The sequence below is a fragment of the Dipodomys merriami genome, unplaced genomic scaffold, assembly GCF_024711535.1.
Source record: "Dipodomys merriami isolate MVZ:Mamm:240054 unplaced genomic scaffold, mDipMer1.0.p SCAF_22, whole genome shotgun sequence".
Classification (NCBI taxonomy): Eukaryota; Metazoa; Chordata; class Mammalia; order Rodentia; family Heteromyidae; genus Dipodomys; species Dipodomys merriami.
Genome location: NW_027203604.1, coordinates 6,175,969 through 6,203,833, shown reverse-complemented (window position 1 = coordinate 6,203,833; position 27,865 = coordinate 6,175,969). Strand labels below are relative to the sequence as shown.

The window sequence follows — 27,865 nt, the reverse complement described above, 5'->3', positions numbered from 1 at the left end:
GAACAAAGGCTGGCACATAGACATTGGTTACATATTTTAAAATTTATTGTAAAGGTATTGTACAGAGGGGTTACAGTTATATAAGTAACGCAATGAGCACATTACTTGTTAAACATTGTAATCCCCTCTTTCATTTTTCTTTCACTTTCCCTTACTCCCCATTCCCCCCTCCCAAGTTGTAAAGTTCATTTCCAACATAGTATTTTGTGAGTATCACTGCTACATTGATTCACCCTTTGTCCTTTGTCTCACCATTTTGTGATTCCCCTACCCTTCCCCAAATTAGATAAACATATATACAAGACACAGGTGCCAAAACCAAATACAGTGACATCAGGGGATAAACCAAAGGAAAAGAGAAAACAAAAATGAAATGAAAGAAAAAAGAAATAACTTCACACAATACACTAAAACAAAAATAAAAACCTCTTGTTTCCATATCTTGGAGTACATTTTGATTAGCATCATTTTATATGGTCATATGTACATAACTAGTGAGCTATTCTGCTCATCTGCTAGGATTATCCTAGACATATATTAATTATTACAAATAAGGGAGCTCATGGAACCTATGTTTCTTTGGGTCTGGCTTACTTAACTTAATATGATTTTTTCATGTCTTTTCATTTCCTTACATTTATTATTTTTTATTATTAGCACTAACACAAACATATTAACCAAGATACAGATTATAAGAGTATAGAAGTCCAGTAGCTTTCCAGATGGCCCTGGAAGTGCTCAAGATGAGCTGCAATAATTTGTGAACCAAAATATCGTTCTAAGCACATATTTCTTAAGTTGCGTACCTTTTAACTATCTGCAAATCATTGTATTGAAATCCTGCTGAATTCTTCTAACCAGTAACTGGGAAAAGTGTATAAATGCTCAGTACTTACTTTACTTTTTAGAAGAATAGAATTTTGAATTCACTTTAGTGTATTTTAAAGAAAGATTTTTATCAAAGCAGTCTGCAACCATAGTATCACTCTCTAGACAGAACAAAGAAAAATATTCTAAATCAGATTGTTTTCATGGAATTCGAAAGAAATGTTCCTATTCCTATATCCCCAAACAGCATTTCTAATCCTTTACCCATTACCCAGTAAAACCATAAAAGAACCAGATCAAACGTTCTGCCATCAAGTTCGTATATCATAAAAAGAACATATTCTACCCATGGGTTAAGAAAGGAGGCAAAGCCAGCCGCCTAACCACAGATCACAGCTAGGAAGTATGTATCAAGCACCTATCACTTGAAAGAAGGATGACAGTGCTTCTGTAAGATGAGAATAGAGGAGAAATCTGGGCAAAGAAAGATGCCAAGTCACCAGAGAAACCAATTACGCTTCCAAGCAGCCAGAACATAAGCATATGCCTGGCTGCCCAGGGCTTAAAAGAAATCAGAGAGTGTTGAAAGAAAATCAGGCTTCAGATCTAAAGGAAATCATTTTCTTTGTATATCCTGCCTGCAGTTTTGATTCTTTTTTATCTCAATAGAATTTGCATGAGCCATTTCAATTCATTCTCCTTGCACAGACACAGCACATTTGCCAGCATACTGGTATTCCAGTGAAAAGAATTTGATATTTGCCTTTGGTCTCATTTGGTAGGATGGACCACCCTCATGAAACTTTGCTTTTGAGCATCAGAGAAGAAGATACTCATATTTTTGAGTACTTGGAATGTGTCGAGACTCTGACAAATGTGTTCACATATGGTCTGTTGCTTAAATCTCATCATAGCACTATAAGACACTAACCCAATTTTACAGATGAGAAGACAAGCTTCAGATGTCATATGACCAGTAAAGGCCATAGAATAAGGATTATGCTGATGAACAAGACTGTGTGCTTGATAGCTTCTAGAAACAGGCAAACAGCAAGTGTGTGCAGTCAATTCTGTGATTCCCCAACATCTTTTATCAGTTTTGTGAAAATACCTAAAATCAGTTCTGTTTTACCTCTACCTCCCCCATTTCTATTCAAACTTCACAAAGCTCTTGGGAGGAAAATGGAGTTAAAAATGAAAGTCTATGCACGGCAGAAATTTGGGTAGGAATGATCTTGCCTTTCATCTTCTCTGCTCATCCATCACCCTGTGATTTTCAGAAACCCATTTTTCAAGTACTGATTTATTGACCTGTGCTAGGCAGCACTTATGAAAGGGAAGCATGCTAGTCTCAGGAACAGGGAATTGTGAATATCATGCAGATTTGAATAAATATGATCCCATGGATTTTAAATTTCCTTTAAGATATAAGTGTCGTAAATTGAGTTTGATGCATTTCTGTTTTGGTTTAGAAGTTGTACAAGGGAGATGTCATTTAACACATTAGTATATGAATACAATGCATTTTGATCTGTATCACCCCCTTCAACAATCTCAAAACTGTTCAACCCACCCCTTCCCTTACATATCTCAGTGTTATGGTATGTGCAATGAATTATTGACTGCATTCTCTTCCCCCCTTCATAGTACACCTCTTTCTCCTTGTCCCCCCACACACACATACACTCTTGCAAACACCAATTTCTTGGTGCTTATTTTGTTGAGCTTCGACTTAGTCGTTGAAAAAAAAATTATACGATCTGAAATCTCCATAACATCTATTATAATTCAGCTAATTGTTTGGAACTGCTTGCATACCACCCAGTATAGTTACTTATAGACTTATAGGCACATTCTATCTACCACTACCTTATTATCCACCAATTCTACTTCTGGGCATCTATCCAATGAAACACAAACAAGGCTACAGTAAAATCACCAACACAATCATGTTTATTGCAGTACTATTCAGATTCTAAACTATGAAATCAGCCCAGATACCCCTTTCTGGATGAATTAATAAAATGTGATATATACATGTAATTGAATTTTATTCATCCATTAGCACAAATGATATTGTACCATTCATAAGGAAATGGAAAGACTTGGAAGAAATTATATTAAGTGAAAAAAATCAGATCTAGAAATAATAAGATTCTTTTCCTTAAAGAAGTTCAGGTGTTTTAATTCCGATTATCATGTCTGCCCTTCCCAGAAGTAAAGCCTCTATGAAGAAACTGAGATTTGAACATGATTTTCCAGCCACTGGACAGCTAGTAGATTATGAGAGGGGGAGTATGCCTCACTGGTGGATGCAAATGTGACTTGTATAGATTATTAGGATCAAATGTGTTACTTCTCTAAGAAGTGCTAGGAGGCCAGGAAGTAGGAAATATGTATTTGGGTGTGCAGCTAAATATTTAATCTCATTTAAGTCAATTTGATCATTTCTATTCATAGGGAACTAATGGAAAGAGTGGTTCTGAATAGCCAAGGTGATGGATGGCATTTGCCTATTTTAACTCAGAAAATTAAGTCAAGCAGGTTGGTACTTGTGGTAGGTGAAACTCCTGTGTCACTCATATATCATTTAGATAAATGAGAGAACAGAGGCCCTGTAGTCTTTTCTCTAAATAAGTCTTTCAAGTACATGGAGAAAGATGAGAACCCATAATACAGGTGAGTGAGGGAAACATAACTGCAGAATAATGAGGCTGGGGTTCAAGCCACATAAAATATTTAAATTTCAGGATTATGGCTATTTCTCTGAATAGGCATCAACTGGCACATATACCTATCATTCTGAAAGTGAATTAAATAAAATTACTGAAGTAAGATATGGAACAGACCCAGATGCCCCTCAGTAGATGAGTGGATCAAGAAAATATGGTATATATACACAATGGAATTCTATGCCTCCATCAGAAAGAATGACATTGCCCCATTTGTTAGGAAATGGAAAGACTTGGAAAAAATTATATTAAGTGAAGTAAACCAGGCCCAAAGAAACATAGGTCCCATGGTTTCCCTTATTTGCAATAACTGGTGTATGTCTGAGACAAGCAGAAACAGTCAGATAAGTTGATGTTAGGTGAAATGAACCCCAAGATAAGGACTCAAATGGTTTTTCTTTCTTGAGATTGTTTCTAACATATTTATAAGATTATTTCTTTGTTGCTTTGTATGTCCCTCCCCCACGGTATAACCCCTGCTTTCACTGTATTTGATGTTGGTATAACTTGTGGAGGGGAAGGGAAAAAAAATCGTTTAACTAGGGATACAGGTGGACCCATTGCAACAATGAGATGTACAAGTTGTTATATCGAAAAATGAACTTTACAACTTTGGTGCGTGGTGGGGAGTGGATGGGAAGGGGAAACAAAGGAGGAGGCAACAATGCTTGATAAGAAATGTACTCATTACCTTGCTCATGTGATTGTAACCCCTCTGTATGGTATTTTCACAATAAAAAAATTTCACTAAAGGAAAAAAAATTGGAATTCAAATTTTCTCTACAATTCAGATAGATTGAAAAGAATCTGTTTCTAGAAAGAAAAGTAATTCCCTGAGAGACAAAGGCCTGGGTCAGTATGCTGCTCATTGCTCTCTGTATTCCCTAGCCACTTGATCAATTTTCTCCCTACTACCACAAAGATCAGTCAAACTCTACCTAAGGGTAGAGTTTGGCCACCATCTCTAGTGAGAGGAAAGTCAGATTCACTGCAGAGATGTACCCAAGAAGACATTGCCACTGAACTCATTTCCCCAAGCAAACAACGCTATAGCTTGGTTACCACAGGGACTCTTTTGAGTCTTCTTACTGATAGATCTAAGCCTCTGAAGCTAAATATTAGCCTTTTTTCATATTCAGTCAACATTGACTCACACTAACAAAGACTTCTCCAGCTCAATGCCATGCTTATTGGTCAGGAAAAGAAGTATCTGCATTTATTTAATGGATGATCTCTTCAGCTTATGTTATTTCAAGAGAATTTCATTTTTATATTGCTTAAAACTGCAAGCAACGGTTATCTGACACATTTGTTCTCAATCCTGTACAGTGTTGGGGGGGCTATCAAAATGACAGACTCAGAGAACCAGCAGAGTAATCAGAGTGGAATAAGAGTGGAGTAGAGTTGCAAATATTCCTTCAGTTTATGGACCCAAGGAGTGACCAGGTGACCTTAATGGTACTATGGAGAGAACAATACACACATTTGGATGAATTTTGTTATTTCTAAAGAAGATATATGCTTAGAGTGCATTAACTGGCCATGGAACACTTATCTTCATCTCCCTCCTTTATTTCAAAAACTGAATTTGAAATAGTATGCTACTGAAGTATTTTCTGTCCTCATATCCTTATATTTTCTATTTCTGTAAATCTTGACAATCTTTTGAGGCCAAGATTCAATTTTCCCTTCTCTGTGAAGAATTGTCTGAGTACTCTAATCCATCGCAACTGTATCCTCTTCCAAACTCCTAGGGCTTTAGCAGTAAAGATATAATAGCTATCACACCAGGAAAAAGCCTCAGTTCAGTTGTGGTTCAGACTGGCTTGATAGCACTGGGAAACTTACTTCTCTATTCTGATTCTTGATTTTCTCACATAGAATTCAAGTCTAATAATACTTCACCTATTGAATAGTTATGAAAATTACATTTAAAATGCCTAGGTAAATGCTTGACCTTATAAAGTCTCAAACAGTTTATTATAGCCTCCATTCCCTTGTTATTTATATAGGTTTAATATGTTCTTTGTTATAAAGGAGATTCTGAGCTCCATCAGGATCATGTGTCCTGTTTATACCTTCTAACACCTGTTTTAGTGCTTTGCAAATCTTAGCTTCCTAGGCAGTATAGACTGATGGTTTGATGTTTTAATCAATGTAAATGGCTTGAGTAGAAAGAACAGAGCTATATTCTTGAGACAGATGTAGCCTGTAAATATATCATTCTTTGCTTAGTGGATATGGCCATGACATGGCACAGACAGTGGAGAATGGCTTTTGCTATTCTGGTAGGAAGGAAAAGGTTTATAAAGTGAAAAAAGGCACCTATTATCACTGAAAATGACTGGTAGGCCTTGAAGAAGCAATTTTATATGCAGATTTGCTGGTTCATTCAACATGCCAGTGAAGGCTAGATAATTCCTTACAGATGCTCAGAGCGTAAATCTGGGATCCTGGGATTTGAAGGGGGAGGGGGGAGGACAAGCAATTTTCCTTGGATAGATGTGATGAATGCCAGAGCCAAGAGGAGAGACAACTCTGTTGGTGTAAAGTTCTAATGCTCTTTGTGGAAGCTAGTAGGTATTGCCACTGTGATTGAAAGAGGGAATGTTGAAAGTAGTGAGGCTCTTGACCCTGTGTCCAGGGGCTAAAACAGGACCACTAAGTCACATCTGAGAATGTGCAAGCAGAAATCATAGTCATATGGTTGTTTGGCCAAACTGCCTAGGTTGTACAGAAACTATTACTTAACTGATGCTGAAACATGCTGCCCCCATGGTAAACACCATAACTTGTTCAGTCTTTTGTTCAAACTCTGAGTATTTTATCTCATCCTGTAGAATAACACAGAGCCAGTACCTAAGTCAATTCCACAGAGATCCCTGCATGGACCTATCATGTTCACTTAGTCTACAAATAGCACTTGCTATGTGTGTGTACCAGGAGCTAAATATTAAACGAAATAATAAACTTCCTTGGATAAAACACATACTCACTTATCTTAGGAACAGCCTGGTCCTTTGGGCAAGACAAGCAAGCAAAGAGTTGATGATGAGCAGTGTGGTAAACGCAGTGTAGAACCATACATTCAGCACTATGGGAGGAAGAACTCCTAATTTTCACAGCTGCAGGGACAGGAGGTCAGACTAGCCTCCTCAAATAAGGCTCTCTGAGCTGAGTTTTGTGAAATGAGGAGGTGTCTGCTAGAGAAAGGCAAAAGCAAAGAGCATTCGCCCAAGGAGGAGGGTGGGAGTCACTCTCCAATCTGAAATCTATTAAATATATCTACAATTCAGGGAACAACAGTGGAAGAGAGTAAGTAGAGAAGTGTGCAAGGGTCAGCCCAAGGACAGCCATGTGTGCCATGATAAGGGTGTGTGTGGAATGGATGCTTACCAGAAATATTAGGAATGAACACCGCAAGCTTGGTTAAATGTGAAGGTCAAAAGACTGTAAGCTGTATGAAAAAATCGGAGGAGATAGGGCTGTGGAGGAAACAAATAAATAAAATTTCATTGGATTACATTCAGGTTGTAGAGGTTGGAAAAGTTTCTGATGAAGATAACTAGTCAAGAGTTGGATGTAACTTAGGATCCCAACATGAAAGTTGAGAGATTATCAGTAATCAAAATACACAGAATTAGATACACAGAATTAGAATGGAGACCAAAATTGTGTCATGATCATTTAAAGAACACTTAATGATAGGCACTTAGAAAGAAAGGCCAGAGAGGCACAAAAAAATCATAAGAAATATTTCTGGAAGCCAAGGAGGAAGAGACTTCTCCAAGAACTGGAAATGATCACAGTAACGAATGTCACTTGGCTGACAATTGACTTTCAGACTTGGCATCTGAGGCTCATCATAACTCTTTAGTAAAATATGCACTTCCTAGTTTTCATGTTGACAGTGGAACTGCCCCGCCTTGATTATAATTTCAGATCTTTGGTGACTCAGTAGGTAGGCAGAATTGCCAGAGTCTAAGCAGACAAGAGTTGGCTTGCAGCTTCTGTCTCATAGGAGAGAGGCACCAACAATGAAATTATGGAGGCAATAATTAGAGATGGGGTGCTATGTGGTATGCTTGCCAGATTAATGTTTATCCTGAGTTACAAGTGTTCTTCTTATGGAAAGATGAAATACTCATGGCATTGATTTATTTTTTTATCATGCACACTTCAGATTCCTCACCTAACCACCAAACTTCCCAACAGCTCACAGTGTTTTGTGACATTTACCTAGTGCCCTCTTGGGAAGGTATATTTTCAATAGCCATTGTATGACACACTGCTGTCTCAAAACAGTTATTTCCTCTAAAACAAGTAAAACAATTCCTACATTGAGAATTCATTAGTTTATATATAAAATGAATGTGGCACATTATTACCCCATAATCGCTCTAAGAGATATCTGAAAGTATTTGGGACATATCAGTTATCTGATATGTTTATCTCATCAAAAAATGATAAATTGCTACTTTTAAAAAATATTTATCCATTGGTCATTTTTAATGCTCACTTCACCTGGACTCACTATCTGGCTGCACTCAGCTGCTGGGTTGGTTTAGATGGAAGATCCAAGATGGCTCACTCCCATGCCTAGCAATTGATACTGGGTAATTTTTCTCCATGTGGTTTATCATCCTCCAGTGGGGAAGGCCAGTGTTATTCTAGAAAGAAGAAAGTGGAAGGTAAAAGGCTTTGCCTCAAAAGCCAAAGTGGCTTTCTTCCAATACATTTTGTCTTCAAAGCAAGTGTCAGACTATCCTGGATTCAAGGGAAGGGAATTAGATGCCACCCCTTGATGGGGAAAACTGCATATTGTTTTTCTTCACTACTTGAAATTTCTAGTATTATGTCTACATGGCTAGTAGCTCAATAAAGAGGTAATGTACAATTTAAAAGCAGGTTCTATAAAATCAAAGTTCAAAACCCAGCTCCTCTCAGCTCTAACAGGTCTACTACTTCCTATTTGTGAATTACATATAATATAATATCTGTCTTATAATGTATTTAGGGTAATATCCCATATACCCAAGATACTTGGGAGTTATTGGCCACTTGTATTTTTCAGTGTTCCTCTTGTCCTGTTTTCTATTCCCATAAATGAATTTTCACTCAGCAGTTTCTTGTGTGGCTGTGCCACGATTTTCTAAAGCATTTTCCATAGTCTGGCTTAATTTGTGTTATTAGCTATTATGTATTGAATGTGATAATTGCTTGTAGGCAAAGAGCTTTGTAGTATTTTGACTGTACTGACACTTCTGTGTGTTTGTAACTTTTACTATTTTTCTAAAGTAGAATTATAGGATTGAATTTCTGGCAATGAATTCTTTCTTTGGATACAATATCGACAGATTTCTTCCCTGAAGAGGGCACCATTTAGACTCTCTAATGTATGAGAGGGTCTGCCTCACTCTAACTTGAACTGTGGTGACTTAGCAATGATGAGAAACCTGAACTCTCCTCTCAGTTCCTGTCCTCTCTACTCTGCTTCCTCTCTCCCCTTTTTCTCCCCTATTCTCCCCTACCTTTCTCTCCCTTCACCTCTGTCCTGGGGATTCAGCTCAGGACCTTATACTTGCTAGAAGGCAGATGCCCTATGAACCACACTTTCAGCCTTTTTAAGCACTGGGTATTTGTGGGTTAGGGCCTTGCTTTCTGCCCAGGTGTAGGACCTCAATCTAGCTATTTTGGCTTCCAGTTCAGCACCATGACTACAAGCATGCACTACAATACTCCACTTCTTTGCAACTGCATTTTGTTGGCTTTTCTGCCTAGGCTGGACTCCCAGAAAGCTAAGATTACAGGCATAAAATCTATTGGCATGTGGCTAAATTCTTATTTTCCCATTTCAGTTAATGCAGATTAAAGCCAAGTAGAAACCTGGCCCTAGGTGCCATCCAAAAAGATTAAAGAAAGCATATGTGAGATCTAGGTAAACATGACTAGTGAAAATAGGAAAATACAATATTCATATTTTAAGTACAGTAAGAGATACCCATTTATTGCCATAAAGTTACTATTTTTGTTTAAGGGTTAGTTTGATTTTTTTACAGCAATATCTAAATAATAGGAAAACAGATTGAAATGCCAGTATCTGAATTTCTAGAACAGCAAATATCCAGTGATGACCCTCTTCACACCAAAACAAAATAATAGGTGGATTTGACATTTACACAGGATTTTTACTCTCATCATTAGGTAGATGACTGCAACACAATGACAATGAGTCCTTATTTTGAAATCACCTTTTAATGCAACAAATTTGCTGTACTCATGAACATGAGTAGGTATTTGGCAGTGCCGGTTGTTTTAATGGACACATCACTTTAAGCTAAACCTTCTCCATCTGTTCTGTTCTCTAATTACCAATGAATATAGCACATAACTCACAATTACATCATAAAAATGAGGTCCACATTGTATCAACTCATATCAGATATTTTTTTGATCTATGCTATTTGGCATCTGCTATAGTATTAAAATTTGATCCATTCCATCAAACATACCACAGGCAGGCAGGAAACAAATGATTATGTCTGCAAAAAAAAGAGGGGAGGCAAATCTCCATCATACCATTTCATTTTATAATCATACCTTCTCATTCAGTTTCACTTATCTTCCACTCTAATTAGTCTTACACAGTCCAATTCCTCTCTGAGTTGGGCCTTCCCAGCTTTCATCAGAGTAGAAACTAAACAGTAAAATCACAAAAGCCAGATCTTTTACATGCTAATTTTATGATGATAGTGAAAATTCCAGCTTCCTTTAGGAAGATAAACAAGACAGATAGAGCCAGACAGAGGCTGAGATAGAGACAGAGAGATACATAACGAGACAGAAAAGAAAAAGAAAAAGACGTGCATGTTTTATCTTGGGGAAGATTGGTCGGCAGACCTTTAGAAGAATAATCCCTGAGAGGAGACTAAAGACAGAAAAGACAAAGATGGCTAGATTGTGGATAGGCCCTCTACAACCCTAGTCAAATTTAGGGAACAGAGATGGATAATGAGTGGAATTTCCTGATACTCTGTCCCTAGCTTATCTACAGTCTTACTCTTGAATGTCAGTAAAATGGTTCCTTTAGCTTAGACTTGGCCTGGATGTATCCATCCAGTTTTTATCATCACCTGTATGTTTGTCTTTGCATATATCATTTATTCCAAAGTAAGAGTGCTTGAGTTCCCTTTGTGCAATGTCACCATGGGGATGATCATGTAACATCCCAACAAAGAATTGGAGGGTAAAGTGTGTTTCAAAGGGCAGACAAAACTTCCAGTTCAAGGCAGTCAGGAAACTCCTTTTACTACACATTACAGCAGGCTGCTTAAAGCAAGAAAGTCTAGAGACCACTGGCTTATTTGTCTGACAAGTTCATGCTTTGGCCAGGTATCCTTGTTTTGTTCAATTGTTTGGATGAACTTTTAATCTTTTTCAAACTAGCCAATTTGCACAAGATTGTGAACCTAAGTTCTGACCAATCAGAACCAAGGGTAGTAACACATTAGAGATAAAAACCTTAGCAGATTGCCTGCCCAGCATGCTTGCATGTTTATTTTCTTGTTAGTAGCACACTCTTCTGCAGAAGTAAACTTTGCCTTTCCAAGTTTCTTTCAAGTTGATGTCTTATTTGTAGAAGACACCCGATATCCTGAGGCATTTCCAACAGGTGAAGATACAATGCGCTGTTAATAATAGCTGATTACACCAAAAGAAAATACTCCATTCTATATTCCTGGTTGTATGTGCAATATATATTGTAAAATATCCCCTTCTCTTCTACCATCAAAAGAATGTTGACTTGAACTTTCCTTAATTATTGGGTATTATTTGACCCATAGTTCATACCAGAAGTGGTGATCAGAGTTCCAGTTACTCTAAAATAGTGGATTCAAAATTGTTTACTAATACCATGACCCCACATAGGATGTCTGCCTATTTGAGGATTAATTCAACTTTGTCTCACAAACTATCATCACCATACATTGGTGGCTCATGCCTGTAATCCTAGCTACTCAAGAGGCTAATGTCTGAGGATCGCGGCTCAAAGCCAGTCTGGGCAGGAAAAATCCATTAAACTCTTATTTCCAATTAGCCATCAGAAAACTAGAACTGTTGCTGTGGCTCAACATGGTACAGTTCTAGCCCTGAGTAAAAAAAACTCAGAGATTGTACCCAGGTCCTGTGTTCAAGCCCAACTGACCAAAACAAACCTATTGTTATAAAAAAAAAAATGGTATACTTTTACAGTTGCTCCTATTCCATGTTCTCTATGTTTCATGTGATTTGGGGGGATATAACTTGACTCTTTCCTACAAAAAATGGTATGCTTGAAAAGTTTTGTATTCTATGAAAATTTAATTGAGACTATTCCAACTGGCACTCCAGCTTCAGCAACAAGGACACAACCTAATCTTCTGTCTATTACTATATCCCAATAGCTCTTCACTCACTAACTATACCCCAGTTAGATTTGCCTCTCTTTTTGCCCTGGGAGCATCTCCTTATTCCTTGTTCTCTATTAGCACCTTTGATACCTGTCTCTCAGCATTCACCCATCCTTTCAAAGCCTTGTTTAGACACTGAAGCAATCTCTCTAACAAAATAATCTCTCACTTTACTGATCCTTTGGGGCTCTTTATAATGGAATAATTCTTTCAGCTCTTCCAATGCTGAGTAAGTCCCTTGACTAAAAACAATACTGTAACTATTTCACATACTCTGCAACTCTGAGCCACAATACCTGACACAGAATAGACTGAGCTGCTCAGATGGGTGAGTCATATTTTTTTGAATTTGCTTGCAGCCACAGCACCTGGCATATGGTGAGACCACAGCCCATTTTTACGAGATGTGAATTGAGTGAATCTAATCACAGAAATGATGCAGACCTTTTACTTGCCCTTTTCATGACCGTCTAAAGAAAAGACCTGAGAATCTATGTTAAAAATGGTGTGGTCTCTTTAAGAACAATTCTTGCCATCCCAGAAGGTTAGTGGTGTCACTCAGCACAGAACGTGAAGTGATCGTATCAATATTAATAAGCTCAGTGAAGTGCCACTGGCTTCAGTGCAATTTGGGCACTCTGCAACCTGACTAATAAAATAAAAACTAATTTTAAAAATAATTTACCTCCTGGAGACCTTAAAATGGATTTTACTAATGAAAGGAAAAAAAATCCAGCATAGATCTTTCCTTTTTGATAGGTGAATCAAATGTTATAGCAAGCCATATGTCTAAGATGACAAATTTGAAACTGCCAATGTCTCATTTTAGAGGACATTTTGCACACTTCTCATTCAGGTTTACAACTTGAGCCATTTTAGCAGCCAAGGAAGATAGAAGGATAAGGAAAATGAGTGAGGCCAAGGCAATTAGGCTTTGTTTTTGTTGAGTCTATTTTAGCTACTTTAGCTACAAGCTGTCTTTCAATTAGCAGTTTATTGTATGGAGGTTTGTAGAATATATATATATATATATATATATATATATGACAAAAATGTGGGCATATATATAGCATTTTATTCATAAATTCTCTCACCATTTGAGTAGAATTCAGACAACGTGCTGCTGAATGAATGAATAGCAGCAAGGGAAAGGAGGACGGCATTCTTTAGGTCTGGTTGGTTAGCAACGAGGCAGAAAAACGTCTCAAAGGCTGTGAGCTGTTTTCAATTCCTTGATTGTCTGAAGGTTGGCCCTAGGGATTTTCTTATAAGGTACTCTTGATGTATGTGTGTATGTGTGTGTGTGAGAGACATTGAAACGGAGGAGAGAGAGAGGGAGAGAGAAAAAGAGAGAAAGAGAGAGGGGGTACTATTGGAACTTTTAAATTCTCATCAGTCCATTGAACATTAAGACAGATGGGACCACTATTACTTCTGAATATTTTAATAATTTTTTTCTGAAAGTATGATGTGCTAGTCTAAATACCTTAAAACATTTTCTTCTACTATGTTATGAATTGAAATCATTTTGGCTTTATAGGCTATGATTCTTTTTTTAAAAATAAGTTTTTTATTGTGAGAATACTGTAGGGGTTACAGTTACATGAGCAAGGTAATGAGTACATTTATTTCTTATCAAGCATTGTTGTCTCCTCCTTTGTTTTACCCCTACCATCCCTTCCCTCCCATCTCCACAACTACACTCCCTCCCCCGCCCAGCACCTGAATTATAAAGTTATTTTTTTTTGATATAGCATCTTGGATTCTTTATCTCATAAAATAAATAATATCATAACAGCACTAAAAATACACATTCTTAGTAGAATTACAGTTACTATCTTCAGAAAGCGCTTTGGACACATAGAAACACTCCCTCTTGTCTCCTCACCCTTTATTCTAAGTCTAAAATCTAGGTGAGATCCTCAGGACTCCAGAAAATTAGTGCAACTCCAGAAATATGTTATAAATTCCTCTCTGTCTGTGTCATTGTTTCCTGTTTGCTGTATCACTTCATATTTTTCTGTACCACGCAATCCATTCCATCCAACCAATGCAATAATATATTGGATAATCAACAAAGGAAAACTAAATATTCATACCAAAATATGAGGGTTTTTTTAATTTCTGGAAGACTTCTAAACCTGCATACATGTATTCATTTGTTCATTTAGAAAAAATAGGTACTGAGTGCTTACTTACTAGGTAGAAGACATACATGTAATAAATATTATCTGACATGAATATTAAGTGAGAGAAAGTGCAAGGAGCAATTTTGTAAACTACATGTTTTTAAATGTCTCTACTATCCACATCTGACTTGAACAAGCACACTCTGTCCACTGACTCTCCCCTTCTGTGGCTAGCCAGATAGGATCAGCAAAGCTGTATCAGTGCTTCTTCTTCACGCTCATGATGCCCTCTGTCTCTTTCTCTATAATAGAATCCATTCCCTACTTTCTGTCCATATCTTGATGCTGATTGGATGCCAGTGCAGACACACTGCTTTCAGCTTCTGGTTGAAGAGTTCCCTTAATGGAGTCACTAACACCTGTGCAGACTTTGATACCTGGAGCCAAAGAAGACTACCTTCAACCCATGATAAGGAAACATGTTACACTCAATGAGTGCCCCTGCGGTTAAATTAACTTCTGACCCTTTCTGGGTCCTTCCTGATGACTCTTGGAAAACTTGGGATTTCAATGAAATCCATAGCTGGCAAATAAAATCACATCACGTGGGTCACTTTTGAAAACTGTATTGAGGGTGGTATGCCCATAACGTGGCCGATCCGGTCCCTTGCAAGTTTTCCATTTGAAGCCTACCTCAATGCTGAGCTGGCCCTGGCAGCATTCTGCCCGAGATTTTTTGTTTTTATTGAATATGCTTCTCTTTTGATCTGCTTCTAATTTACCTTGTTCTTTGTGCTGCCTTCCTGCTCTGTGGGCGATCGATGGGCGCTTATTGTGTCATTGGTTGTATCACTAATTGCTTGACTATGAATTTATTGAATGTAGTCAGTCTCTTTCTCCACAAAAGTCTGTAAATTTGCCTTCCTCACCTCATATATGCATTTCTCTAGAGCTTCTTGAACTGAGTAGAGGAGCTTAAAGTAATTGAATATGAGGGGGGACTTGAGCTCTATATAATCTTTACAAATATTGATAAAGAGGTTCATCTCTGAGCTATGAAATGTTTTTTAACCAAAGCATCTCATTGTCCTTTTCAGAGAGAAAAGGAAGTTTTTTTTGAAAGCCCAGTTCTGCACTGTAGGATTTGAGTCACTTCCATGTTCCTCTTCAAAACATGCAGAAAATGGTAACCTTTTATGACACACCAGTGGCTTTGATCACCTTTGCTCTGGATGGTTCCCAAACTCTTCGGGAGCCTTTTGAAATGGGTATTTGTTTTATAGCCCCATGCCATTCTCACGTATCTAGTGATCATCTCCTTTAGTAATGGATATCAATTCATCTGTGAATTAATCACATCAGATGGAGAAATCCACTCAGATAAAATCTTGTGGCTTCCACATTTTCCTGATGAAATATTCATGACATGAAGGTTTCACCTTTATAAATCATGGTTACTCTATTGATTTTTTTCTTTCACATTTTCCAAATGAGATCATAAATTTTTTTAAATGTGCATCAGAGAAAACAACATGAATGAATAGATGGATGTATTCCTCAATTACATGCATTTCTGGTTTTATTGCTATCTTCAGTTGATATTAAAAGAATGAGATACCACCTAGAAAGGGAATCTCCCAAACTTAATAAATGTGGAGGCGGTTCTTATTATAAAAATTATTGATTATGATGGCCTAATTTAAACTGACAGATTAAATTAATTTAGTCACATAGATCTTGACAACATAAACTATTACTTATGAATGTGTTTGCAATCTTATTAATTATTGGCAGGTGTGTCTATTTGACTTTCTTTTTTTTTAGTCTTTGTTGGAGGCAAAAATGAGAGGGGAAGAAAATGTTTCAGTTACATATTGCTGTATATACCATTCATTCCAAGACACAGTGGTTTATAGCCACAATGATTTGTTATTGATCCTATGAGAGTTGAATAGGTTCAGCTGGGCAGTTTGTTTAGTGTAAGGTCATCTAGGTCACTTACTAGTGTGCACTTACACTTATGTTTCTTGATCATTCTCTACCCTGTCTTTTTATGTACCATCTATTCACAGTATGGAGGTCTTTAATATAATGGTTTGGTCTCTGTGCATGGTAGACTGGCTTTAAAACAGAAAGGAAGCAGTGGCTTTCAGTCATAAGGTCTGACCTCTGAAGCACTCAGTATTATTGTAACCAAACTTTCTTGGTTACAACAAGGTGCTCTTTCCACAAAGGCTTAAGAGGAGGACAAATTCACAGTGCTCTGTGCATTCCACTCTGTGCAGAGTGGAATATGTGAAAAAGAAATTGAGGAAGAGAAATCATCATTGGCCATTTTGGGAGAATATCACAGGATGGGCACTCACTTCTTATTCTTACAAGCAACCGTGTTTCCAAATTATTTGCCTTCACTCAGCAAACCATGAATGTAGTTTTGGCCAGGAAACTCTCTTCTCAAGGAATAAGGACTTCGACTCATAGTTGGAATAAAACTGAAGTGTGAGGTCAACAAAGCACACTGTTATAATCTGTATTTATTTCTTTTTTTAGTGATCCACCCAAACACTAAATCAAGCACAGATTAAAGACAATATGTGGATTAAACTTTGCTGTATTTATTTATTTATTTATTTTGGGGGGTCTGGTCGTGGGGCCTGAACTCTGGGCCTGGGCGCGGTCCCTCAGCTCTTCAGCTCAAGGCTAGCGCTCTACCACTTGAGCCACAGCGCCACTTCCAGCTTTTTTTTTTTTTTTTCCTGCTAATGTGGTGCTGAGGAATGGAATACAGGGCCTCATGCATGAAAGGCAAGTGCTCTACCACTGAGCCACCTTCCCAGCCCAAATTTGCTGTATTATGAAAGAGGTAAGTCTGAGAAGCTTGTGTGTGTGGTGTGTGTGTGTGTGTGTGTGTGTGTGTGTGTGTGTGCGCGCGCGCGCGCGCGCGCGCACGTGCATGCACATGTGTTTATGCTCTCCAAAAGTCCCCGGAGAGTGTTTAGAGCTTCAGATGTGAGTATGTAACTAGTTGGAAGCCAGACCTTACTTCTTTTGCAGCTAGGCCCAGGAAAAGCATTATTTATGTGGTAAAAAATGATCAAAAACATTTCAGTACACAGCTACCTTCCAATTGTACTTTTTTTAAAAAAAAAGCATACCACTTTGTGATGCAAGAGTTGAAAGTATTGACAACTGTAAGTGGGAAAGTTGAGCTTTAGTAACCCAAGCCTTTTCTTTCTGCATCATTAAAACATATCCTCATCTCCTTACGAGTGCCTAAAGCTCTATTTGTTTTTCTTCCCTATCCCATTCCCCAAAATAATCATCTTGGAAGCTTGTTCTGACTAAAGTATAAATATTATTATTTCTTCAGAATCATTTGATTTTTTTCAACATAAGGCTAGGCTTAAGATATGAATACCTTTCTGTTGTCTTTGAGTGCATCACTAAGCAATCTGAACAAGTAAAATTGTGCATTGGAGTTTCTAAATTCCAGAGAATGAATCTACTACCCTTCTAAGTCATTTTGCTACCTCACATCCTCTTTGTCCTTTGTTGAGTTCTCTGAGAATACAAAATAATGGCAATGACATAAGCAAAATATAATTAGAAAAGCAATCTGTTGGAAAAAGAAATGATAATGCTCTCCAAAATGAAGTAGTGTACCATGTCGAGAATTTGGGTACTATCCATTGTTTTAGAGGATTCATGCCATGGTTCCTCACCATTAGCCTTGATATTGGAAGAAAGTAATTTCAGTTTTTTTGACCTCCAAACTAACTGAAGTCTGTAAACTTCCAAATAAATGCTGCTTGGCAGAGTTTTCAGAACTTAATAATGGAATATTTTGAAATTATTACAGAAAGTAGTTGCATATATCATTCCATGTGCTCCTTAGTAAATGACATTCTCTGATATTTTGGATGAGAAAAAATAGAAAAAAGGCAGGCATTCTGAATAACTTAGTAGTGAATGATGATTGAATTGTGTGCTGTCATCTCTTCTTTTTGGGTCTTGACAAGCACAGTATGTGACTGTCATAAGGAGAAAGCAGGGTATGGAACATTTATTGGGAGCATCAGGTATGGGTAAAAGCAGCAAGGTGGTTTGTTGGTATGTCCACAGTAGCCAATTTTTGGTCCTGGATGGTAAATAGGAAGGCCTAGACATGAAATTTTACTATAGAACTACTTGTATGGATGTGATTGCATATTAGGAGGGTCACTGGCAAAGCATATACATACATACATATATACTTTAAAAGACAGTGACGGATACTACAACTGTGTGAATTCCTGATTTTTCTTTGTGATGACTTAATGCAAATCAGACACTGTGCTAGGATATTGACTTAATCTTCATGACAACTCAATGAGGTAAATACTATTATGATACTTCCATTACAACGATGCCTCTAAGATAGGCCTGAATAAGCAAAGTAATTTGCCCACAGTATACAAATAAATAATTTGATTTGAATATAACATATCAAAGTCCCAAACCCAACATCATTTTTAGGTGTAATTTATGTACTTTAAAGTTCTGTCTTTAAGATTTGGCAGTCACTTCATCATGTAAGCCTATTACAAAGAAGCTATAGAAAAGTTCAATCACCTCCCCAAATTCCCTTCTATTCCTTGGGAGTCATCCCTTTCTCTTTCCTACCACCTAGCAACTCTGATCTGCCCACTTTCTTTATACTTTTCTTTCTGAAAGAATGTCACAAAAAAGAATCATAAGACATGTAGCTTCCATTTCTTTTCTTTTTTTTTTAATGTACTTACTTTATTATTTGCAGTCCTGGGGATTGAACCCAGGGTTTGAAACATGCCAGGCAAGTGCTCACTCAATCATTAATACATGCCCAGATCACATACAAAATTTTTAGGCTGGTTTCTTTATTTCAACTAAATTACCTCACTGATATTCATTCTTTATTCATTTTGTTTTGTTTTTTTGTTTTGTTTTTTTGGTTGTGGGGGCTGAACTCTGGGTCTGGGCACTGTCCCTCAGCTCTTCAGCTCAAGGCTAGCACTCTACCACTTGAGCCAAAGCACCACTTCCGGCTTTTTCTGCTTATGTGGTGCTGAGGAATCAAATCCCGGGCCTCATGCAAGCAAGGAAAGCACTCTACGACTGAGCCACCTTCCCAGCCCCCTGACATTCATTCTTGATGCATTATACCAGTAATGGATGGCCCTTTCTTACTAAGTGCAGTTTCAGCGTATGGATGCTTCACAGTAAGTATATACTTTCAGCCATGGAAGGATATTTGCTTGAGTTATTTCCAGTCTTTTAGTTCTCCATATCTTAACAATAATAAAATACTGCCTTGATCCAGCCAGACTTTTTTCCTGATTATCATACCCAATGTTCTTAATTATATCTTTGTTTTAGTATTCTCTTTCGAGTTTCCTGTGAACCTTTGCCTGGAGCCAGGAAGAAATACCACATCTTCTCTGGATCCAATACAGAGTCCCACAGGGTCAAGTTTTCGCTCATGCAGAAATGCTGTTAAAATTTCATTATAACAATCAGGCAGTACCCATCATCTAGCAAGTGCTTAAAAGTGTATGGAATGAATGAATAAACAAACAAAGAACAAATAAATTATCCAGATGAATCTTTGAGCACAAGAGGCAAAGGAAAGTAGTAAAATCAGAACTCATAATTCAGCCTTGGTGTAAAGTTTAATAAATGGTGCATAATGTACTGAGGAACATCAATAAAGAATTCCAGAAGTTCTTATTTTCCCTGCACGGTGCTAACTCTGCTATATGAAAGGTGGAAAAAAGAAAATGTGATGATTATTGATCTGATTTCACAACCTCAACTAATACCTTTGGCTATATTTTTTCCAGGTTTGATGATTTTTTTCACAGTTAACTAACTCATCATTTATTTGGATTGACTATGTCAGTTATTGCTTTCATGTTGATATTTTTCTAAAAAATTGTGGGTTTTTTTTGTTTTATTTTGTACTATAACATTGCTTCAAAGCTAGGCTCTGGTGGCTCATACCTGTAATCCTAGCTACTCAGGAGGCTGAGATCTGAGAATTACAATTTGAAGCCAGCCCAGGCAAGAAAGTCTGTGAGACCCTTATCTCCAATAAATTACTCAGAAAAAGCAGGAAAACTAGAAGTGGAGCTGTGCCTCAAGTGATAGAGTGCTAGCCTTGAGCAGCGCCCAAGCCCTGAGTTCAAGCTACAGGACCAGCACACACACACACACACACACACACACACACACACACACACACACACACACACACACACACACACACACACACACAACAACAAAAAAACAGCCCTACCCAGGCAAGCAGAATTAAGGTTACAAAACTCCTCTACCTTATAACAAGACAATTGACTTGCAGAATTCAATCCACTTCAGTCAGAGTAACACTTGGCTGAATTCAATTTTGCATAGTCTGCTGTTGTGGTTGTTTTCTGCTGTACAAAGGATGTCTATCAACAGAATCAATACAATGAAAATATGCAGGTCTGAGAGTAAAATATTTGGTTCTATTTTGTGTTGTCAGTTATGAGCCATGTGACTTGGGGCTAGTCACAAAATCATTCTGAATTTTGTTTCTTTATTCTATCAAGGGAGGATCATTAATTCTGTGTCTTCTGCTCTGAAGTGAAGGCGGTCAGGTGCAGGATACTCTCTGTACTGTGTAATAAAGAAAAGTGGCTCTAACAGCCAGAGCTACTCAAGTACTAGTGTGAAGACCATCTGTATATGCATCTGCTTCTATAGACACCAAACTTATAACCAACAAACTAATAGGTAATGTTAGAACTTGAGGACTATGAGCATTCTGGGCTGTGAAAACAGAGACCTTTTCTCCCAGGGCAGTTGATACACAGCTCAGCAAAGTCATGCAGAGTTAGTGATCTTGTTTCTCATGTCCTGGGGGAAGATCTTCACCTCGGTGACCATGCACTACTACTACTACCTGTATGATGACTGGGGCTCCCTGCAATGATGGCAAGTTCTGCAGACATTATTAGGGCTTAAATACTTTGGCTTGTTTTCCAGTTGGCTTTTTACGTAGGTCATCCTGGGGCCTGGACAAAGTTGATCTTACTCTTTCCAGATCCTGTCCCTTTACTCCTGTCAGGCAGAATTCCCTCGAGTCGCATCCAACTCCTTTCTCTCCAGCCATGTTTCTTAAAGCTTTGGGTGGGTGGCCCAGGTGTCTTTCTAGACACAACCTTTCACTTTTCATTTTCAAAAATGTGTTGGAACAACCTTTATACCTCTAACAGATTAAGAGAAAAGCCCTCTACATGTAGCAGAAAGAAAGGAAGCACAGAGGTGGAGGTCAAGGCCTAATCTTTTTAGATGTGTAAAGCTCTCTACTAATAAAAATAATTCTTAGCTGGGCACAGTGGTGCACACTTGTAATCCTATATACTTTGGTGGCTGAGGCAGGTGGATTGAGTTCAAAGCAAGCCTGGGGAACTTAGAAAAACCTATCATCTCAAAATAAATAAAAAATAAATAAAGGGCTAGGGCTTAGTGGCAAAATGCTTGTATGGCATGTGCAAGACTGTGAATTCAATTCCTAGTATCACAAATAAAATGAATAAATGATGATACTTATGAAATTTGTCTTCTCTAACTTTCACAGTTAGGTTCCTGTAAACTCATGATGGGGATTATGGAGGCTAAATAAGAGAAATATGATATAAAAAGAAGTAATAGAGACTAAGGTTATGAGTGAGTCAATGAAAGCTTTTGAAAATAGATTAACTTGTCTAAAATAATACATGCAAAAACAAAAATTAGTGCTAGAATGCTTTCACACATACGATTAATATAAATTGAACCAACAACTAATCTGCTACTGCCATTTTTTTTTTACCAGTAACTTCACAGACTTTATGAGAAGCTGATAAATTTGTTTTGCCAGATTGCTAGTGATATGCCCATTAGGGCATTTGGCAATGATTTACTCAATTCAATTCTAATTCCCTTGCATTATGCCTTGTTGCATGGATAGCTACAGCTCAGGTTCTGCAAGTGCTTGGTTCCCACAAAAAGGATATATGTACTCACAAGTAGAATGAAGGTGAGAGAGCTGTGGTGATGAGAAAGCCATGGGAGCGTTTGGATTTTCAGCAGAAGTAGGTGTCCTATTGGCCAGCCCATTATTATGTAAGTAAGGAATTTGATGAGATACTCATTTTTGTTGGTATTTTCATAGTTTTGTAGACAGATGTTGGGTAGTGGCTTCTTGATTCTCAGATGGTGCCAGAAATGTGCTCCAGAGACTGCAATTACGATGCTTGCTTCCCAGTCAATTAACTTACCTACCTTCCTATTGAGGCCAAAGTAGCTACTCCTTTGGTGGGTCAGTTCTGCAGATATGCTTTGATTTATAAGCACATGCCTGGAGCCTACTTTTCGAGATGTTCCATATTTGTAAAGCAGTTATCTCAAGAGGTTCAGCATTTTCTGTAATTGAAATCTGATCTATACATACACTAAAAATGCATTGGCATAATTTCTGGCAGTTTACTATCTTCCTGATTTCTGATTTGAAATTGCTGGCATTGCCTCTTGAACTCTATCACCCACCTCATAGGCATAGGGCAGCTTACATATCTTGGGATGGGAAGATACTTTTACAATCTTTATTTCATAAAATAACTTCCATTTATTAAATGCTCTCTTCATATAAAATATTACTGAGGGCATCTGCCTTGTTCATCATAATTTTTTTCCAGAACATACTTAAATTTTACAGAATTGAGTTATTCAACCATATGTTCTTTCTCTGTAAGGTTTACTTCACACTATATAAGCTAGCAGCTGAATGAGTTCTAAAACAAAAAAAAAATCTTTCTCTGTGTTTTCATAATTTTGAAGACTGTATTGTAGAAACCTCACCTTCTACTGTATCATGTTTTTTCTTCTAATCATCATCATATAAAGTGGTTTGAAACTAGAGGATCTGCAAAGCTAAGTTGTTATAAATCCAGAGAAGTAATATGGAGGCTAAAAATGTGTATGTACTTATGATGTGGGACATGATGATTTGAAAGACAAGTTGTCCACACTCATGCAGGGGTTTGATTTCCTGAAAATATTAAATGGAAAATTATAGAAATAAGCAATCCCTAAGCCTTAAATTGTATGTCAATCTGAGAAGCCCAAGGTAATCTCATTCTGTCCTACTCTGTCATCTTGAAGCTATAACACACCTGTGTCCACTGTATTCACACAGTATGTGCTGCCTTGTCATTAATCACTTTGAAACCATCCTGGTTATCAGATGCATCATCATGAGACACAGTGCATGTGTTTAAGTAAGGTACTCTTGTTTTAACTAATAATATCCCCAAAGCATGAGAATAGTGATGCTGGTGATTTGAATGTGCCCAAGAGAAGCCACAAAGCGCTTTCTTTAATTGAAGGCATACAAAGGAAGAAAAGAAACATACCAAGAGCCACAGTGAGATCTATTCGTGAAACTGAAAATATAAAAATAAATGTGTCAGTTTTACTATTTCACCTCAAAAAGTAGAACAGTGACAGCCACAGAGTGTAGTTAAAGGCTTGGAGTATCTGTTCAGGTATCCACTGGAATTCTTGGGAACTTGGTCCTTATGGGTAAGGGAAAACTTCTGTAGAATGACCTGATGGAGCTAAGTTAACGTATACATTGCTTTATGTAACAAATCATGCTTTGTGTTGAGGAGGGTTTCATCTTACAAAGAAAACACTGAGAAGTATGTCTACTGCTTGGTCTAATTTGAAAAATAAAGCAAAAACATGGTTATTTTATATATTCTTTGAATGTATTTCCAAGTGAACTTCAACACATTCTGAAGACATATTTTCCTTTTCCTACTTCAAGAATTGCTCTTGATATTATTGGTAAGATAAAATGTTTACATGTTCATCCTTTTTATAATTTTTTACTGTCTTTGAGTAGTTGTGCATAGGAGCTGACATATAACAAAACAGGTTATGGCTGTAATGTATCTTCATCAGCCTCACCCTTCCACATTCTCACCCTCTTTGATCCACCCCTTCCCATACCTGATTCTGTGTACTCATTTCTAGATATGATTTTATTGGGCTTTGACCTAGTCTTTCTAAAAGGTGACACCCTTTGAGCTCTCCATAGAGTCTATTATACTTCATTTAAGATATTTGCAACTGCTTTCATACTTCCCACCATATTTATTTATGCATTTATAGATACATTCTTGCTACCACAAATGAGGGAAATCATGCAACCTTTGTTTCTTTTGGGTCTAGCTTATTTCACTTACTATCATTTTTTCCAATAGTTCTATTTCCTTATAAGTAGTACAACATCATTCTTTCTAATAGATGAGTAGAATTCCATTGTGTATATATACCAAAAAGAATCCAATGAATATCCTACAAAACTTGAAGAAGAGCAATGGAAGGAGTGGGTAAGGAAGGGATGGGTGAGAGTTTTGAAAGTGGTAACATTAATCAAGATAAGATAAACTTGTTTTCATAAACTGCTTTATCAAATGGCTACTCCTTTATAAACCTACTTAAACATAATAAAAATAAACAACTATTTTGCCTATGTTGTCTTGTTTTAAAAGGAAGATGAAAGACAACAGAAAGCAGAATTACTAGTGGAAAGAAAAAAAGAAATAGAAAGAAGAGGAAAAAGTAGGAGGAAGAGGAAGAAGAAGAGGAAGAGGAAACAACAAAGGCAAAGACCTTTGATTTTTCCCCTACAGGGTAAAATAATACTTGGTAACAGAAGAGTCACAAGTTGCTGGCTGAAAACTAGCAAAAACATTCCACCTACAATCTTTGCCCCAAAGAACACACACTGTAGCTGGCGTTTCATCGTCTGGCATTTTAAGTTGTATATTGAAGCTTGTAAAATATATTTGGCAGTTTGCTTTGAATTGACTTTTTCCTATATATGGATTTGGAGAAAGAAAAAAGAAGGAGGGAAAGTGGTTTGTTGGAGAAGGGAAAAAACAAATTGTTTAAATAGGGATACAGGTAGACCTATTGCAACAATGAGATGTATAAGACCTTATGTTGAAAACGAACTTTACAACTTTGGCTGGGGCAGGGGGGGAAGGGAAGATGGGGAGAAAGGGGGAGGGGGGGTGGAGGGGAGATGGGAAGGGATGGGAAGGGGAAACAAAGGAGAAGGCAACAATGTTTGATAAGAAATGTACTCATTACCTTGCCCATGTAATTGTAACCCCTCTCTACGGTATTTTCACAATAAAAAAAGTTGAAACAATATAAAAGAAACACATATTTTCTTAGTGGGACATCAGTGTAAGGTTAGCTACAAGTTCCTATTTGCTGAGCCTGTGTACCACAAAGTATGGATAACCAGTGAACTACCTGAAGAGTTGATTCCATTGCAGACAGGCTCAGCAATCACTCTCACTGGAACTTCCAATGATGCCAAGATGTGGCCTTAGGTGACATAGGTAAGACAGGATCTGAAATACTTTTCTCTCTTCAGATGACTGTGAAGATTGAAGTTGGTGATGTTTGCAAACTATTTTAGCCTCCCTAAAACAAATTTTACATCTCTTTAGTAATAAAAAAAACATGGCTGTTATAAATCCCAGGCTAGACCCAGGTATAAAAGTTTGACCTTCAGTCAGATTTGAGGTCCCTGATATTTTATATCTACCAGATAAAGAGAACACTAGCACTTTTGTGCTGATGTGTCGTTTTGCAGATATAAACGGCAACCCACTAAGGAATGATGAGTCACTGAAACAGAACAAATAGAAAATGTACCAAAAGCAGGACACAAATGGGATTCCATGGAAAACAGTAACAACATCTTTAAAGGATTTATGTATTAACATAAAGAAAACTGTTTTCCTACAAAATTTCTGTTGAAAATTAGAGAACCACTGCTTTAAAAAAACATTTGAGACTAATCTAAAGGAGATATTGATATTCCTGAATGGGTTAACTTTATAATAGACATTCTGATGAATCTTTCTGCTACATGGAATTCCTAACAAATTTCAGGATGATGTTTTAATAAGCAACATTATTAGGTTATTAGGTAATTCTAAGTATGTATGGAGGGGAAAAACCTTGAAAAGCCAAGGCAAACAGGAAACTGGACCTGTCAATTGCTAAAATGTATTAGAAATTCTTAGTGGTGAAAATTGTTAGCACACTGGTACACGGACATTGTGGAGCAGAATGAGAGCTTAGCGAGAAAAATCACACACACACACACACACACACACACACACACACACACACAATTGAATATATGCCTGAAGAACAACTCTTTCTCCTCTGTTCTTCCTTTCTTTCCTTTCTTATTAAAACCTGGATATGAAAGATAGTATAAGAAATATAAGAAAGGGTAGAATGATATAAAAGGCAACAGTAAGTCTTGCTTCTATCACATTAAAATGAAAAGTTTCTGTTCAATGATTAAATCAGAGATTAAACTAACATAGACATCAGAGCTTTGGAGAAAGTTATTTGTCATATCAAAACTTTAAGGGGGGGGGGATGCTGGGAAGGTGGCTCAGTGGCAGAGCACTTAGCTTGCATGAATGAAGCCCTGGGTTCGATTCCCCAGCACCACATAAGCAAAAGAAAAAAAGCCAGAAGTGGCGCTGTGGCTTAAGTGGTAGAGCACTAGCCTTGAGCTGAAGAGCTGAAGGACAGTGCCCAGGCCCAGAGTTCAGGCCCCATGACTGGACACCCCCAAAAAAAAGTTTACCGGGGGCTAAGTATAGTGGTGCATCTAGTTAGAAGATAGAGATCAAAAAGGTCATGGTTGCATAACAGCTTGGGCCAAAAATTAGTGAGATTGTCATCTCAATATATAAGCCAGACATGATAGGTCATTCCAGCTGTGTAAAAGGTGTAGGTAAGAAGATTACAGTACGAGACCATCCCAAAGTGATGTGAAAACAAATCTTAAAAATATATTTAAAAAAATTACCATTCCAGATGAATATTGGTGGACCTGTGGGAATAGAAGGATTTGTGTGAGTAATATGCAGCCTGGTGAAGTTCATCAAAACAAACCAGATTCCATACAGCATGTATTAGGAAGTGTGATCACCTCCTGGTTGTACAAAGTAATGAGCAAACACAGAAAAATATGTACGGGAATATTTACCAATGTCACTTTTGACATGGTGGGAGTTGGAAGTTATCACATTTTCCAGCCAAGAAACTATACAAGTAGAATATGCTGGTTTTACAGTGGGACGCTTAGAAACCACCAAGTAAATGAACACCTGGCAACAGAGACAGAGACAGTGCTAAGTTAAAGAAGTAAAAGTGCACAGCATAACAACTTTGATTTCCATTAAAGTACACATGGATCCAATTTATAAATATGTGTGTGTGTGTGTGTGTGTGTACATATGTGTGTATGGTTTAAGAGTATACACACACTTGAATACCTGTCTATCCATGGATAAGGCAGAAAAATGGGAGGAAAAATTAAATAGCAAAGAGGGAAGGAAGAGAGGGAGGAGAAGAATGGAAGGAGGGAAGAAAGAAAGGAAAGAGAAAAAGAAGTAAGGAAGAGTGAGGAAAATAAAAGAGGGAAGGAAGGATGGTAGGAGGAAAGGAAGGAAATAAAAAGAAGAAATTAAGCAAGACAGAGGGAGAAAGAGAGGGAAAGGGGAGGAAGGAAGGAGGGAAGGAAGGATGGAAGAAGAGAAGGAGGGAAGGAAGGAAGGGAGGAATGAAGGGA

The 27,865-nt window shown here is 37.5% G+C and overlaps 1 long non-coding RNA gene across 1 annotated transcript in view; it reads left to right on the top strand.

Moving 5' to 3' along the window:
• The first annotated feature begins 22,204 nt into the window (after positions 1-22,204).
• LOC138834572 (uncharacterized) overlaps positions 22,205-27,865 on the top strand; it is an 82,647-nt gene continuing 76,986 nt past the window's right edge. Inside the window, exon 1 of the long non-coding RNA XR_011374203.1 lies at positions 22,205-22,305. This is a non-coding gene — a long non-coding RNA (uncharacterized lncRNA). The remainder of the gene's footprint in view (positions 22,306-27,865) is intronic.